Raw genomic sequence first — 16,977 nt, forward strand, 5'->3', positions numbered from 1 at the left:
GATGATTTTGATGTTTTCTCATCACTTACAAGATGTGAAAACTTTTCAGTATATGGTGCTAATACCTGAAGGTCAAAATCTGAGTTGTGAAATATTTTATTTCCACCAGATTAAGAAGTCCATCACTTTTAAAATCAACCTCACAGAAAGACTCAGGACACAGGCAAAATGCAGACAACTTCTCAGCCAGAACATAACATGAATGGCCTCTACTCCAAATTCTAATAGTGTCCTCCTTTTCCTCTAACCCCTCTTAAGCCCTGTCTTCACTGTCCACAGTCCTATTGGCATTCTGACCTTCTGAGCTCCCACCAGAATCAACCTCCCAGACAGAACTGTACCTCCTAAGGTACAATAGTCTAAAGCATTTCCAGCATACACTGATACACACCTCAAAATTTCTCCCCAAACTTCCAAAAAGCTCTTCTGAACTGCATGTTCAGATTAGGCACAGCAACAACCCCACTTCTCAGTACCAATTCCTGTTTTAGTCAACTTTTATTGCTGCTGTGACTAAGAGACCTGACAAGAATAATCTTAGAAAAAGAAAACTTTATCAGGAGGCTCACAGTTTCAGATGTCTTAATCCATGGTGGAAGAGTGTGGTGGAGGGAAGCAGCTCATATGATGATCAGCAGCAGGAGAGAGAGAGAGAGAGAGAGACAGAGACAGAGACAGAGACAGAGACAGAGAGACTGACTCCACTCACCAGATACAAAATATATACCCCAAAGGCATACCCACCTCCTCCAGCCACATGCGACCCACCTCCTCCAGCCATGTGCTACCCACCTTTAGTTACCACACAATTAATCCCATCAGGGAATTAATTCAGTAATTGGGTTAAGGCTCTCATAACCCGTCATTCTCCTCTTAACCTTTTTGCATTGTCTTACACATGACCAGCATTTTTTTTAAACAAAGACCATAACTATAGTACAAGTTTTCATAGATCAAATTGAGAACAACATTTAAAAAGGCTTTCCCAACACTATTGAGTTATATGTGTATTTACCACTAAATCTCTTTGCTCCTCAGAAAGTTTCAGTCAAGCATAATATATTTAACTATTATAAAACATCAAATATTCTTGAGGAATTTCTCAATCAATACATTTTACTTTTTTTCTTCAGAATTCAAAACTTATTCTTTAGTAACAAAACTTTTGAAGAGAGCCACATCTTTTTCCCTTCTGAATGAACATTCACAGATCAGCAACATTTAAAGTAGAAACTAAACCTTTTTATCTTATATCCAAAAGTTATTGGTATAATGCCGTATATAATGCCTTGTAGCTGCCAACCAAATGCTCAATGACTGAACATGGAATTGTTGAGGATAAAAGTGTTAATCTCTTCTGGAATTTGGTCATGTTCTCTCAGCTAGGATTTAGGGATATTTGAAATATAACCCCAGATGGTTATACTTTTCATACATTAAAAAAAAATCTCTCCCCAAACCTTCAATGAACATAAGATAACATTATCGTATGCAAGAATTAGTTAGTCTCAATGTACTTAGGAGGTACAATTCTGTCTCAGGTGCCGGGATAAAAGAATGTTAATATGTTAATGTTTATTAAAGCTTAATACTTTAAGAATCATTTTAATAAATGAACACCCAGATAGCCTACACCAAAATAAGAAAGAAAAGAAAAATTAAAGTAAGAATTCAACTGAAAAATAGAGAAATCTAACTGACTTTTACATAAAGCCTGACTGGTCTGGTAATTAAATCTTTGAAGCCAGTAATAGATTTCTTTCCACTTCTCTTCTTCTCTACATTCTTAATTACTTTGTATACTAGTCCCAAAGTGCTTAGCAGTTGCTCTTTGACTCTGCAAAGGAGGAGGATATTGATTCCCAGAATTCCAAAAAGTGTTCTCAAGGTTCATTTTACTTGTTTCAATTCAGAGTATAGGTCTGTCCTTAAACCCTGGTATGGGACAAATTCCATACAAAGGACATAAATCAAATTGGATGGAAGGATTTATCAAAATTTAAAACAGATTGCTGCTCCCATCAGTATGGACGGCTGATATCAGTAAACAAAATAGAAAAGGTACACCACTGTGTTTAGGAAGTGCAATAAATGATTTCTGCTCTTATTAAATATAAGTATCAAACAGATGAGACGACATTCTAATTTATGGATAAGAAAATTGGGTTTGTTGGGCACAGTGGTACACGCCTGAAATCCCAGTGGTTTGGGAGGCTGAGGCAGGAGGATCTGGAGTTCAAAGTCAGCCTCAGCTACTTAGCAAGACCCTAAGCATCTCAGGGAGACCCCTGTGGGATGCTACCCATAAATTTTGAGGTTATTGAAGAGTCTTCACTCAGCTTTGAGCCAGAAAAATTTAGGTTTGGCATTGTAAACTATTTTGTGGCTCCTCCACTCAATGAATTGTGCAATGTGGGTGATATCTTTCTTCTTCACTTAGATAGGGAGAGGACTCTCTAGCTTCAGAATGGGGCATAACCCACTGGAAACTGGACAGCCTACCTTCTACCTTATTTGGCAAAAGAACATTCCATGGAAAACTTTTGATGTTTCCCCCATATAAATAAAGCAAAAGCAGGCTCTCACTCTCTCTTTCCAGTGTAGAAACTCCATCCCTAAGGTCAAAGAGTCTTCCCATCTTCGCCTTCTCAAATTACTTCCAGTGTCATGTGGTTTCTTCACTGTTTTCTCTTTCTTAGCTTTATTTCTTAGCCAGCCTATCACACACAGGGGAACCCCAAATTTCCACAGACCCTGTCTCTAAATAAAATTTTAAAAAAGTCTGGAGATGTGGCTCATGGTTAAGTTTCCCTGGGTTCAATGCCAAGACAGAGAGAGAGAGAGAGAGAGAGAGAGAGAGAGAGAGAGAGAGAGAGAGAGAGAGAGAGAGAGAGAGAAGGAGGGGTGGGAGAGAGAGAGAGAGAGAGAGAGAGAGAGAGAGAGAGAATGAAGGAAATAGAGACAGAAAGGGAGGGAGGAAGGAAGGAAGAAAGGAAGGAAGGCTGAGTTTTTTAAAAAATTGTGCTAAAACATATATAACATAAAACTTAACAATTGTACTTATTTTTAAGTGTATATTTTAGGGATATTTAGTATATTCACAAGGTTGTGTGACCATCACCACTGTTTCCAGAACTTATTCATCATCCCAAACAGAAACTCTGACCTCATTAAACAATAATTCCTCATACCCTCATCCCTCTAACCAGTAGAGCCTTTACTGTATTTTTCTATGATTTAACCTATTCTAAGTAACTCATATTAGAGGAATCAAGCAATAGTGTGTCTAAGTCATTACACTTAGCATAATGCTTTCAAGGTTTATCCATGTGTCGCAAGGGGGCAAAATTGTGACGCACGCAGTCAAGGGGGAGAAATAAAGAATGTCCACACGCTTCTGCCCCTGTTCAATGCTTTATTCACTCAAATTACTCAATACAATTTCACTCTATAGGTTTTTATAATCAAGAAAATGACAATCCTTAATGCTAGGCCCCTCACAAGACATAATCAACTCCCAGCAAACAATTCTAGATTAATTAATTCACAGCAAACAATTCTAGATTAATTCTAACCACTGCAAACACACTTAATCATGACAGGCTAATGACAGATATTCCCGATGCATGCTAAGTTCAAACGTCAGACCAAAAGTCTTAAGCCTTAGGCTTTAAGTTCAGCCAGATGCGCACTCACTCAGACCATAGTGATCAGGTCCAGAACCGAGGCAGGGTTTTCCTGGTGTGGAGTGGAGAGGGTCCTAGGGAGAAATTGAGGCTCTCACCAGGGTCAAGATGAGGCAGCAGAGTTTGAGAGCAGTGAGGATCATGCAGAGAATGAGGAAAATGATGACAAGTGATGGGATGTCAGTCCAGGTCCTTATCAGGCTCTCCAGCTCGAATGCATCCTTGTTCTGGCTGGCTGAATCCTTGTTCATTAACTCTATTATTTATACTAAATTTTGGGGCTTTTGAACCCCCTTATATTCTTATCAGCTACCACCAGATTTCTCCATGACATCATTTACCCTGGGATCAGAAACATCTGGTCTGGTGGTCTCCACCCTGATCTTCTCGCCTTTCCCTCTTACTGGGGGAGGACAGCCAACCAGAGGTTTCACTCTGTTTATCAGGTGAGGGGTAGTAACTTGTCTGAGGCCGTACTGGAGGGATCCAGAGGTGTGCCTGGTGAGACTGCAGGTTTCAAAATGAAGTTGCTTAGACTCAGGCCTAAGGCCATCCTCACACCATGTAACAGCATATACTAGAATCTTATTTCCTCATAAGACTGAATAATACTCTGTTGTATGTGTATACCACATTTAGTGTTTTATCACCTGAATATTTATGTTATTTACACCTTTTAGCTTTTATGAATAATGCCATTATGAATATTGGTATAGTATAAGTATCTATTTGGAACACTGTTATTAATTCTTTTGTGTTCATCTCTAGAAGGGAAATTATTGGACCACATGATAATTTTGTTTTACATTTTGAAGAAAACCTTTTCCACAGTAGTTGCAGCATTTCACATACCTACCAGGAAAGCACAAGGGCTCTAATTTTTCTACAACCTCAACAATAATTGTTATCCTATTCTTTTAATAATGAATATTTTAATTGATATGAAGTGGTATCTCATTTTGGTTTTTACTTATATTCTCCTAAAGACTAACAATGTTAAACATGTCCTCACATGCTTTTTGTATAACTTCTTTGGAGACATGTCTATTAAAGTTCTTTGCTCATTTGTGAATCAGTCCCCCACCCCAACTTTGGATAAAATGAGATTTAAGGAATTTGTAATTTTCCCAAAATTGTCCAACACATAAACAGCAGAAATAGAAGACACAATCCACACAAGAGTCTACCAAGCACTTACTCTTTGAAATTCCACAAGTCCTCCTTGTAAGTCAATGGCTGCTTAGCCAAAGCTTAGTCTCCCTGACACATTAGACTCAATCCAAGAGGGAAAATGAACATTTATAAATTATAACAGCTGCTGCTCCCACTATGAATACCTCTCACATAACAAACTCTGACATTATTGCCATAAAAATGATAAGCACCCCTCCAGGTACTGGCCCAATTTTACAGCTTTTATTGAGAAGTAAAAGCTCTTCAAATGTTACTACTTTATTTAGGTAACATTTTGTTTTTCACATAAAATTCCTGGGGCCATAAGTATGTTTTCAGGTGCTTTCTTTAATCACAAATGAGTACTAAACCTCTATGTGCGGCATGTAGAAAGTGTGCCACTGAAAAGCAAGCAATAAAGAAAGGCTCCTACAAAGCATATAATATGAATTCAGTTTTTTTGTTGGCTTGTATTAGGTTTTATATATGGAAAAAGAAATATTATATTTAAGAAAGCTGTTTGAAGCCTAGATTCTTTGTTTCTAGTCAAGGCAAATACCAGCTGATGTAATATATATGTAAATTATTCATAGATTAGTTCTAAATCATCTGTAGGGAACTGAGATCATCTTTTTATATGGAAATAAACATATTTTTGAGAGAGAGTAAGCCAGCTTGATTCTGGCTGTGGAGACACTAGGTTAGAAGGAGACTTTGATCCCAGTGCCCAGGAAAGAAGAATTATGATGCATCATATAAAGACTTGCTCAGACTTTAAAAAGAGGCCACAGAGGCATCTCATTTACCATTGCTGCCTGGGAGACTGAGGACTACAGCAGCACTGGGGTGACAGAGGAGGCAGCCTCTCAACTGCTCCTCAGCAGGTGGCAAAAAGGCGTCACTTCATTCATCTGCAAATTAATAGGGTTACAGCAGGATCTGACATCTTCCACCCAATTCCCTTGAAAAAAGTGACCATTATTGGAACAACAATAAAGGAGGTCACTGGAAGGGCAATTACCAAGGAAGTCACAAAAGGCAAAGCCATACAATAAACATAAGGTAATAAAACAAGGGATGGCTTGGTATTTCCAAGAGTGTTTCTCAACAGTTGGAGTTATTTTTAACCTGCATTTCATTTTTCAACTAGTTATAGCTTGAAGAATTACGTATGAGCCGATTCACTTGGGAAAATTACATGAAGAATGTGTGCCTTCATTGTTTAGAGACTGAAAAAGTTCAAGTCAGGCATGAAGGTGGCCAGGAGACAAAGTTTCATTAAGATACTATGGTTAAGGGATGCCAAATCCAAAATGCCTTCTAACAATTTGTACTGTAAAGACCGACCATTAAACTGGTCCCAGCCATTGATGCTAAAACTGGTTTTCATCAAGCAAAATTCTTCCCAGCCTCTCTGAAATGATGCTTGTCTTTTTTAAAATAGTTATTATTTGGATCCCTCCCACCCTCTCCATACTATTCCCTGTCAGCATTGTCCCTTTGGGAAGGCAGATTGAAACATGTATCTAATAAAGGCCTCAGTACCTCCTCACCAACAGACATCTGTATCTGTAGATACAGAATGAGTCAGTTTTTGCTCCTTTGCAGTGTATGTTTAAAAACTGATAATCAAAGATGGTAAATATGTGACTTTAAGTTGGTGGACAATAATTTTCTACTCATAATTCAAAGTTACCAATGCAAATAATAATAATAATAATAATAATAATGATAATAATAAAAAGTCTGCTTTGACCCTGAAATCACCTTGGGTACCTATGAGAGTCAGTGTATAAACTCCCTAGCAAAGTGCTTGTCATGTATGAACTGCTGCCATCACCCCAAATATTAGAATTATTCTCAGAACTATTTATGACTCACTCATAAAATCAGTCTCAGCACTTCAATTAGCCCAGCTTTGATCAATCATCTTATTCATCAAGCTTGGCTCCAAATGCCTGTTTTCCCAAATTGAATTCTTATTCAATGTATGAAGATTCTCAATTACTGACTCATTGTGGATATATTTGTAAATGCTGCTGGCAGATTCCAAAAGAATAGCACAAAAATAACTGAAAATAAAGGCAATATCTTTTGGTGAATAAATATCTATTTCCTCAAGAGGGATTACTTGGAAAGAGCTCATCTTTAGGATCTACATTTTCCTATATTACTTTGAACATAACATCAAGGATTTGCTGGGTGTACTTTTATCTTTTCACAGAGACCAGTTTCTGTTAAACATACAGATGATAAAAGTTCAGTCAAGAAAAACTTACTTGCTGCTTATCAAATTTAATGTGGCTATAATAGAGTAATGATCACAGAGATTTGGGAATATACATTTATAGCTAATAATAATAATGATAAACATTTCTTTAATGTTATTGTTGATTTTTGATAGGTTTTGGTTGAAAGTGATATATGTGTATTGGTTCCTAACATTTATATAACACAATGGTTATTTGTAATTATGAATTACAGGTGGGGGAAAACAATGTTTTATAACTTAATGAAGAAATAATATAACTTTCTCAAAGTTGGTATTTAAATACAAGCAAACTCCAGAGCTCCTTCTTTTAACCCAATGCTATATTACCTTTTAAATGTTTTAGATAATTTATAATATTAATATGGAGAGGAGGTAAGATAGATTTATTCCTATATTTACTTCTTTCTTATAATCTTCTTAGTGACCTTGACCAAATATATATTTTTCTTTTAAGACTTTTGGATTTAAACCAATGATTATGTAAATTAATTTTTTTAAAGCCTAAATTAGATTTGTTTTTTTAGATACTATATTTCACTTGATTCTTTTCTTCCAATAGTAATTTTATTAGCTTGAAAAACTCAAGAATCACACTTTTTCTAGATTCTATAATTATTCCAAATATATAATAGCCCAGATGAGTGCTGATTAGGGTTATACAGCAAAGAAGTAGACTATGGTTCTAAAATACTTTTTGAGTCTTCTGTCAGTAAAACCTAATTAGATTTCTTTGCTCTAAATTCTACATTTGAGGAAGCAAAGCAACTGAGGGAAGGAGAACATTCATGAGTTTGGTGTGTGACAGGCCTGACTTCAAGTTTTTATTCTGTTACTTACTTGTTTCTGTACTTGAACAAATTACTGTACTTGCATAAATTATTTGTTTCTACTTTCTCATCTTCATATGAGCTTAATACCACATTCTCATAGTGTTACTGTGAAAAGAAATTAGATTTGTACAAATTGCTGGCATTATATTCCTTCATTTCGATTAATAATTTTTGATGCTGGGTGGTTGATGGGGGTTGGGAGGTAGGAAGGGAGTATCTGTGTTTCTTTTTCCAGTAAGAAAAACAGGCTAGGGATGACAGTCCAAGGAAAATATACTTTCCTTCCTGTTATCCTGTTTGTACTGTGTTTTTAATATGCCTTTGTAGTCTACAGTATTTCCCATGAGATTAATTTAATGTGCTTTTAAACAGTTCTTCCATATCAATAACAAAAACATTAAATACAACCAGATGTAATAGCATCTCCAAAATGTCCTGGCAGCCATAGTAGATAGCTCCCTTGCTCCATCTCCTGTTCCCTTACCCAGAATAATTTTTGATAAAATCCTACTTGTAGGGATCAAAAATTGAAAGTCATTCAGTGGATCTAGACTTGAAAAACCAACAAAAGAATTATTCAGAGAAACTGGCCTCAGGAGATTCAGATTCAGAACCCATCCCAGGTTATCACTGTTTCATGGAGCCTTGGAGGCGCCATGCTAATGTGAAATATTTTGGAACCACTGATAGCTCATCACATAACAAACAGAACAGAAAATGATGTCTGAAGCTAAGGACTTAAAATTGCTCTGATTAGTAACAACATGTATTTCAGGTTCACAATGGATTCCTGTTCATTATTTATAATTAATGAATAAAACAATGTATCTTTATGCAGTTATGTTTGGCATTAGTTGAAAAATGTTTCTGGATCAGGACATAAAATAATGAAAAGAAACTGAACTTATCATTTCTCATTTAAAAAAAATAAAAAGAGTTAAATATAAGGTTTTAGAAATATTTCAAAGGATTTCTAGAAAGCATGAGTGAGTAAAGAACGTATCCAAAGATTACAGTGACTCAACTCCTAGCAGGGGTGGTATTTTTACAACAATTTTATTTTAACACTGGCATCACAATATCTCTGAGGTTTAACTCAAGGCAATAGTCAACTTCAGAAGTGAACTACAGAATTATTAGTACTATTATAACAGAGGTAGATTTTGTTCCCTAATTTTATAATTAATATTTGCTAAATTTCCATTTAATTTTATTTCATACTTCTGATATAGAATGATACTTCTTGTACAAACTCAAGTACTTCTGGAAATTTTAGTTCTTTTACATGCACTTTATTAGAACCCACTGCAAATGTTCATTAAGGCCCAGATTCATTATGTCAGTTGAGACTCCAAATCCACATCAAGACAACAAGGAAAAGTTTTTTGTATTTTTTATTCTGGTATAAGTATGAATGTATATAATTAGGGAAGTTAGTTCTTGGAAATCCTTGATAATAGCTTTAGCTAGAAAGGATAGGGAGAAAATATTAGTAATAATACATAGAAATATATTTTAGTAATTGCATATTTGAGCAATATTAAAAATAAATATCAATCATATGCCCCCCAGTACTAGGTTTGAGGAACACTGCAATTAAATGTGCAATTGTTTTGGAAGGTAGCAAATGAATACTAAATCATTTTCAAGAAAATATTGCATGAATCATTACAGGTGAAAAAAAAACTTATACTTGCATCTTTCAGATGAAAGTAAGAAATAACGATTCCTGTTTAGAGTTTTAGAGATGCTAGCAAAGATCTTGTGCATCTTCTTTTTTAAAATTGTTTTTTTCTATAGTTGTAGATGGACAGTATACTTTTATTTATTTTTATGTGGTTCTGAGGATCGAACCCAGTGCCTCACACGTGCTAGACAAGCACTATGCCACTGTGCTACATCCCCAGCCCATGCATCTGCTTTTGTCAACATTACATTCTTGGAAGATATAGGAATGTTAGATTTTTTTATCCTGTTATCAATGATTACTGTTTAGAATTTATCCTGAATTTTTTATTTTTCTTGATGCTATTTTCCTTATAAGGAGTACCATGATTTACAAGGAGTACCATGTTGTTTAAAACTTTAAATGTATCAACAAGAAATGTGTACTTTCCTACTATTTTTTATTCCATTTTAAAGTCAGAAAAAACAGAAATTAAAGAGACAGACAGACAGACAGACAGTGAAAATACCTCCAATGGAAGTAGCCACTGAACTTATATATTGTGTAATTGGCTACAGGTGCCAGATGTGGGTGGGTTGTGGAAGTGGGCGGTTGGATATGAGTGAACAAAGATTGGTAGGCATGGTACATTTTCTAATTTTTCAATGTATACCTTCTAAATAAATAGGTAATCTAAAATAATTTGGTTGTACATTGATATTTGTACATGTTTAGAAAACATATATATGCATCTCAGAATGCATATGTAATTGCACACACATATAGCTGCATTTGTGAATATAAAAATACATGTAGCTAACATTTATAAAACACACACTTTGTTCTGGGAATGTGTTCATTGTTTAACACGTATTATTCTACTTAAATCTTGACAGATTTTAAGGTACATTTCAGCATCATCTCTTTTAATCATCTCAGGAAACTGAGGCTCAGAGATTATTTTTCTTGTTGGACATCATAGCACAAGTAAAGCAAAGTAACTTTTAGAATTAATATCACCTCAAATCTTTTACCTGATCACTTGAGTAGTTAATAACAATAGGATATAACTTCATTCTTTTCACACTGAAACCACACAAGATGAATGCATAGTTCTTAACTACAATTGATGTTTTCAGGGTCTATTTTTTTTTAATTTGACTGTCAAAACCATGGCAAATTTTGCATTTTCCACAAAGAAATACATATATAAGTGCTAAATTGATTGCAAGGGTATATTTTAATGATAATAATATTATGTTAGGTATCATTGGATACTCAAGACTTCATTCTGCTATCAATATTCTTTTTAAAAATTATGTTAATATTGAGGTTCCTTACCAACCTGTGTGAGGATTTGTGGTTAAATCAGAGTGATGGGACCTACAACTGCTATTAACACAGGCCACCATAATAATTTTCAGTTTCAATGAAAGTTAATGTGACCTCAAATCCCATTACTAAAATAATAATTATCAAGAACTAATAGAAATGATGTACTTTATGGAGATATGAACAATATGAGGATGTTTTGTGCAAGTTTTACACTATTTTTAAGAACTATGCTGCAGGCTAATTGAACTTTTTATCCTCTGTCTGTTATGTTAAAGAACCCCCCTCAAAGGTTAACTGAATGTTGTTTCTGATCTTGTGACCATTTGACGTGGATAATTTCAACCAAATTCATAAACAAGGATATACACATAGACAAGGAAATAAAATGATTGCTTTGGGTATTTTCCCAAAACCATCTTGGCAAAGAGACTTTCACACCCTAAAGCTCCACATCTGCAATTGCAAAATAATTAACTTTTGCCAAGCTATTGTGCATATTCCAGGACACCAGCCAAGATCTAATACTGGCATCATTAAGTGAAAAATATCGTAATGTTAAATACTGTATTTCCCTGCTTCATTTTGCCAATCATTGATGTCAGTAGTATCCTGTTCTTTAGGAAACTTAATTAAATTCTTTCATTCAGATAATCAACATTTGTGCTCCCAACCACTCTTTAAATAGAGTCATTCTTTGTCTAGCAGCTGTGAGAACTTTTTACCCCATCCCCTCACAGAAACAAATAGAGAGAAAAAAAAAAAGTTCATTTAACACTTAGATAATGAAATCCTGTTTGAGATACCATTCATTGCATGGTGCAGTTTTAACAGCAAAGCTTAATCCTCAGATTTATTCAAGGAAAGTATACATCTCAGTCAATGAAGTTTGGTAAAAAGAAATTAACTCCCTCAACTGACCACATCAAAATGGCATTCCTTCCACTAGAAAAAGAACATCAATACTGGTAATGGTATGGCTTTAAAACACGAAGATATACCCAACCAAAAGCAAATAATCAAACATTTTTAGATTATGGTTAATGTAAAAGGAGGAATTTTAACTACAAATATACCTTCACACAAATCAAAACTAAATATCTGTTAATTTTATAGCATCTTGTTAAAAAGAGATGTATAAATATGAATATTTGTGTGTGCTATCAAGGTGAGATATGTAAATTATTTTTTAGTTTTGGTTACTATATCCCTACTATTCGAGATAATAGGTAGCATATATTTATTAATAGTTTCTCTCTCCTCTCCTTTCTCTCTCTGTTCCTCCTTTCACCCTGCCTATGCTATTCTCAGATTATTATAGGAGTAAAAATTTTCATCACCTCACCCTGATTATTTCTAATATAAATTTTGTATTTGGAGACTTTGGATGAAATTGTCATTTTGAATTTTCAAAAAGATATTTATAAATATTTGAAATGCTTATAGGAATATTCATCTATCATCTCAAAGTACAATTTGGGAATTAAGATATAATTTAAAACCACCCATTTATTGCTATTATACTACTTACACATATGTAAGCCTTAAAAACAAAAGCCAGGCACCAGAAAAAAAATGCATTTATAAAATTTATTCTCAGCATCTATTTAACCTACCAGACTGCATGTAGCCTGAAAATGTGACAAATTCAGAAAACATTTGTCTTATATGTCTTTCACATTTTTAGACAGTATAACCACTTTAGAGAGTCTATGTATTAGAAAGTGCTATTGAATTAACACATAATAGCTAATTTGGTTAACATCTAAACACAGTGATAGAAAATATAGTTCCTTCAAATACCTTTTATTTGGATATAATTATTTTATGCTGTACTAACACAGCCTAAATTAACTGTCACTCTTAACTTTTTACTATATATACACAAATATTTTCCACTCTGACTTGGCTGGCAGAAGTTTCTTCCTAGAGAATTGGACCCCTTTTGAATCCAGTTGTGTTTGACTTTCCCCTGCTGACACCTCCCAAACCAAATAATGACCCACCACCTGCTTAATTACCTTGAAAAACCTGCTTTTAGCACTAAGAATATTTGGTATGTACTAAGAAAAAGAGAAGTTAAGTTTCTAAACATAAAAAACAACAAAATAATCATATACATCATATGTATATTGGTTAAGTTTGCTTGATATCAAAGTATAGCACATGCAGCAAGGAAAGCATAAATCCATTATTAAATGCAAAATTCCACACTGTGGTTTAATTAATGTTCAGCACACATATTTCTTTGGATCAGATTCAAAGTAATGCAAAATGTCTTGTTTTGAGAGAATAAACCTACCATGAATGAACAGAGGAAGTTTTTCCTTGAGTATTGGAACTAACAGTGCTTTTATTTCTCAATGGATTTTCTATTTTTATACTAAAACTATGCAGTACTGTGCTGTTTATCATGTGTGAATGGAAAACATAGTTTTCCAGTATAGTTAATGAAAATGAAATATTTTTTTTTCCTATTTGAGCTTTACCGTAGCTCTCTGTTCATGTGTGCTTGTTTCTAGTCACAGCTAAAGCTACATGCCACTTGCATATGAATAATGTTTGTCATCTTGATATTAGAATTCTTTTCTTAAAATAAATAGCTCAGTCACTAAAAATACATATTTTTACCATACCTTAGAAATATTAAGGATGCTTTCAACTCACTGAGAATTCAAGCAGCCCACACATAATGAATTTCAAAAGGCCTGAACAGATTGTGTGCATGGTAAATAGGGCAGAGTGCCCTTTGCTATGAATGGACAGGCATATGTGAGCCTTTAGCCACAGAGATCAGATAGGTCACTTTCTCATAATACTGACTTCAAAATGAGAAGGTCTCCCATCTGTAGGGGGCCATGATAAGTTTTTCTGTGTCAGCTTTACCATTTATCATATTGTCAACACCACATGTGTGAGTCAAAAATTCAACAGGTTTTCTTAGAGCATAATAATAAATATCATTGTTTCCTTTGCTCTTCACCAATGTGATCTCTTCTGATAAATTAATAGTGATTAAAGGAAAATAAACAGTAGGTGTCAGATTAGGGTTATAAATCACACTTATTTCAAATATACTCTCATTTCCATTTAATCATTAAATAGAGAGGGAAAAGATAGTTTAAAAAGATGGTTATAAAAGGAACAAAATCTACTGGAAAATTTTTCTTTCTGGTCACTAGATCAAGGTATTTTAAGCATTTAGGAGAAAATTCTGCCAGAAAAATTGAGATCACACACTGACTCCAAGCATTGCTATGTCTTCAGCTTGGTTTAGAAATATGACAATTATAGTTAAATCAACAAAGAAATATTTTTCATCCCTCACATTGGAAAATCAGTTTAAAATAATAATACAAAGCTGACTAAAGCAAAAGAAACAGAAACTCACACATGCGGATGCTTTTATTTCTGATCTCATCTAGGTTTATGGCTTCAAATACAATACATATACCCAGAGCAGAATAAGTTATTGTCCTCATTTCTTTACTTCTGTCTAAACCTGTAGGATTTACTAGGTAATTTGCCTTTTCTGCCATAAGAAGTGGAATGAAACGTCATACTTCCTGACGTTTGGGGTTGGCCTGGTACCTTGGTTTAATGCAATATTAGAAATGAAATGTACTTGAGGATTGTGACTCACCCTCTTATGCCTCTGCCATCACCATAAGCAGAAGTTAATTGAGTCCCAGAAAGACACATATAGAGAATATCAGAACCCAGGCCACAGTGAGGAGAAACATCCAACATGACCCTAGCTTAAGCAGAGTTGCCTAGCTAAGGCCAGTCTACACAGGCAACTGTAAATGAACTATGGACATATAAGAAACAAAATGTTATTTTTGTATTCTGCTGGAATTCTCTGTTTTTTTCTTACTCAGAAATAACTGATGGAATGTTGATTACTCCCAAAAGTAATTTTCCATGTCTAATATTTCTCTCAACTCCAACTGCCCACTCAATATTTCTAACATTGCAAATTTACCATATGCAACACTGAAGTTTTGATCCTCAACTCGCTCTTCACTGTCTCATCCAGGTAATGGCAGCTGCACTCTTCTAGTTACTTGATTCAAAAAAAAAAATTTAATTTAATTTTTTAAAAACTCTGAGTTAGCTTTACCTGCCTGCTTTCTCTTATTTTCTACTTCTAATCGCTCAGTAAATCCTGCCAACTTTTCTTCAAGAGTTGACCAATTTTCATCACTTTCAGAGCATTCTGTGTCCAACTGACATTCTTTCTTTCTGTGATATTGCAATAGTCTTCTGTTTCTGCTGTCACCTGAAATAATTCTAGTCTTAATGGGGGAATCGGGATGCTAAATCCAATCATGTCACCCCTGACCCAATCTCTTAATGACATCCCACCTGACCCAGCGTACCAGTCAGATCCTTACACAGAGCCACAGTCCCCTGCATTATCCACCCCTCTTCCTTTGCTTCACAACCTATCACTTGCCTCTTTCTCGCTTGTCTACAGCCACATGCCCTCTTCCCAGTTCCTTTCAGGAACAAGGTACATGCTCAGCTGGAGCATTTTGCACTATGGCTGAGAGGATTTTGCAGCAAGGTGTTTTCGCTTTCTATGGATTTTGACCCAAATATCCTCTTCTTAAAGTAAACATCATAGATTTCTCTAGATGATTCATTTTAAACCAAAGTGCCTACTCCTCTCTTTCACTCTCTTCACTTCTCTGGTTTAATCTCCTTAGTTCTTTTGTATCTTTCTTTCTTATCTTGTTAAGTAACCATTTCCCTCAGAGGAATGAATAATTCCTGAGGAAATATACTTGTCTATTTCGCTATATCACCAAGAGCCCAGAGTGGTTCCAAGTATCATGGTAGGGCTGCAAAATAAAAATTTCTGATAAATGGATAAGTGACGATATTCATGGAAAATTTTTGAATGTAAATTCCTTATGATCAACTAATTCCATTTTCAAAAATTTACCTCAGGAATGAGGATATGCAGAAAAAATGTTTATCCATAAGCATATTTTTGACAGACTTACAAAAACAAAATAAGTGAAAACTACTTAGATATATAATTTACAGAGTTCATAAAAATCGTAGTACTTCCATATAATTAAATAATATATCTGAAAAAAAATGTGCTTAAAGCATAATGCAGAATAATACTTCATTATGTGGTAAAGAAAAGTTCATGCAGAAATAAGTCATGTCATCAAATAATTTTTAGAGTAAATTTCTCATTTTTTATAAACTAATATTAGATAATTGGTGATGAATTATATTGACAAATGAATAGACAGACATCAAAATTCAAACAGTAAATATCTGTGAGTAGTGAAAATAAATATAATCATGAAAATTTAGTTTTTTGGGTTTTTTCTTTTTTTGTTCTTTTTGGTTTGTTTGTGGGCTTGGAGATTTTTCAGTTTTTCACAGTGAAAAAGATTGATTACGTAATCAGAAAAAAAATGTCTGTAATACACATCTATTTCTAAGAAGCAGGAAACTCTGCTCTTATCATCCAAACCACAGCTTTTAAAAAGCAAGACTCAAGTTTAGGTAATAAGCTTACTCATGTGTATTATTCCCGGCTCACTGCTTCCTGAGTAAGCCTTCATGAGACGATTAGAAAGATGATACAAACTTCAAGATTAAGACTGCACAGGGAGAACTCACATCTGTTGCAATCTCTATTTTCAAAAAAAAATCAACTAAAATAAGTCAGTTATGCACACACACCTTCCCCCCAACACACACCCTAGAAATAGCTAAGTGGCTCCAGAGTTTGTATAAAGCTTAGAAGTGGCCAGATATGTTTGCTCCTGACTCTGGGCCCTCAGCTCAGTAACTGGGCTGAAATACCTGCCTACCACAATGATTCTCAATAGCACACAGTTTTAATTGTTTTTACTGAAAATCATAAATTGTCAAATTTCTACAAAAAGTAGATCACTGCCTGCAGAATAAGAAATGTTGATACTTAAAAGCAAATGAATGAGAAAGATTAAAATGATAATAATTTTGCTAATTTTTCTCTTGATTCTC

This window comes from Ictidomys tridecemlineatus, chromosome 2 (genome assembly GCF_052094955.1).
Source record: "Ictidomys tridecemlineatus isolate mIctTri1 chromosome 2, mIctTri1.hap1, whole genome shotgun sequence".
NCBI lineage: Eukaryota > Metazoa > Chordata > Mammalia > Rodentia > Sciuridae > Ictidomys > Ictidomys tridecemlineatus.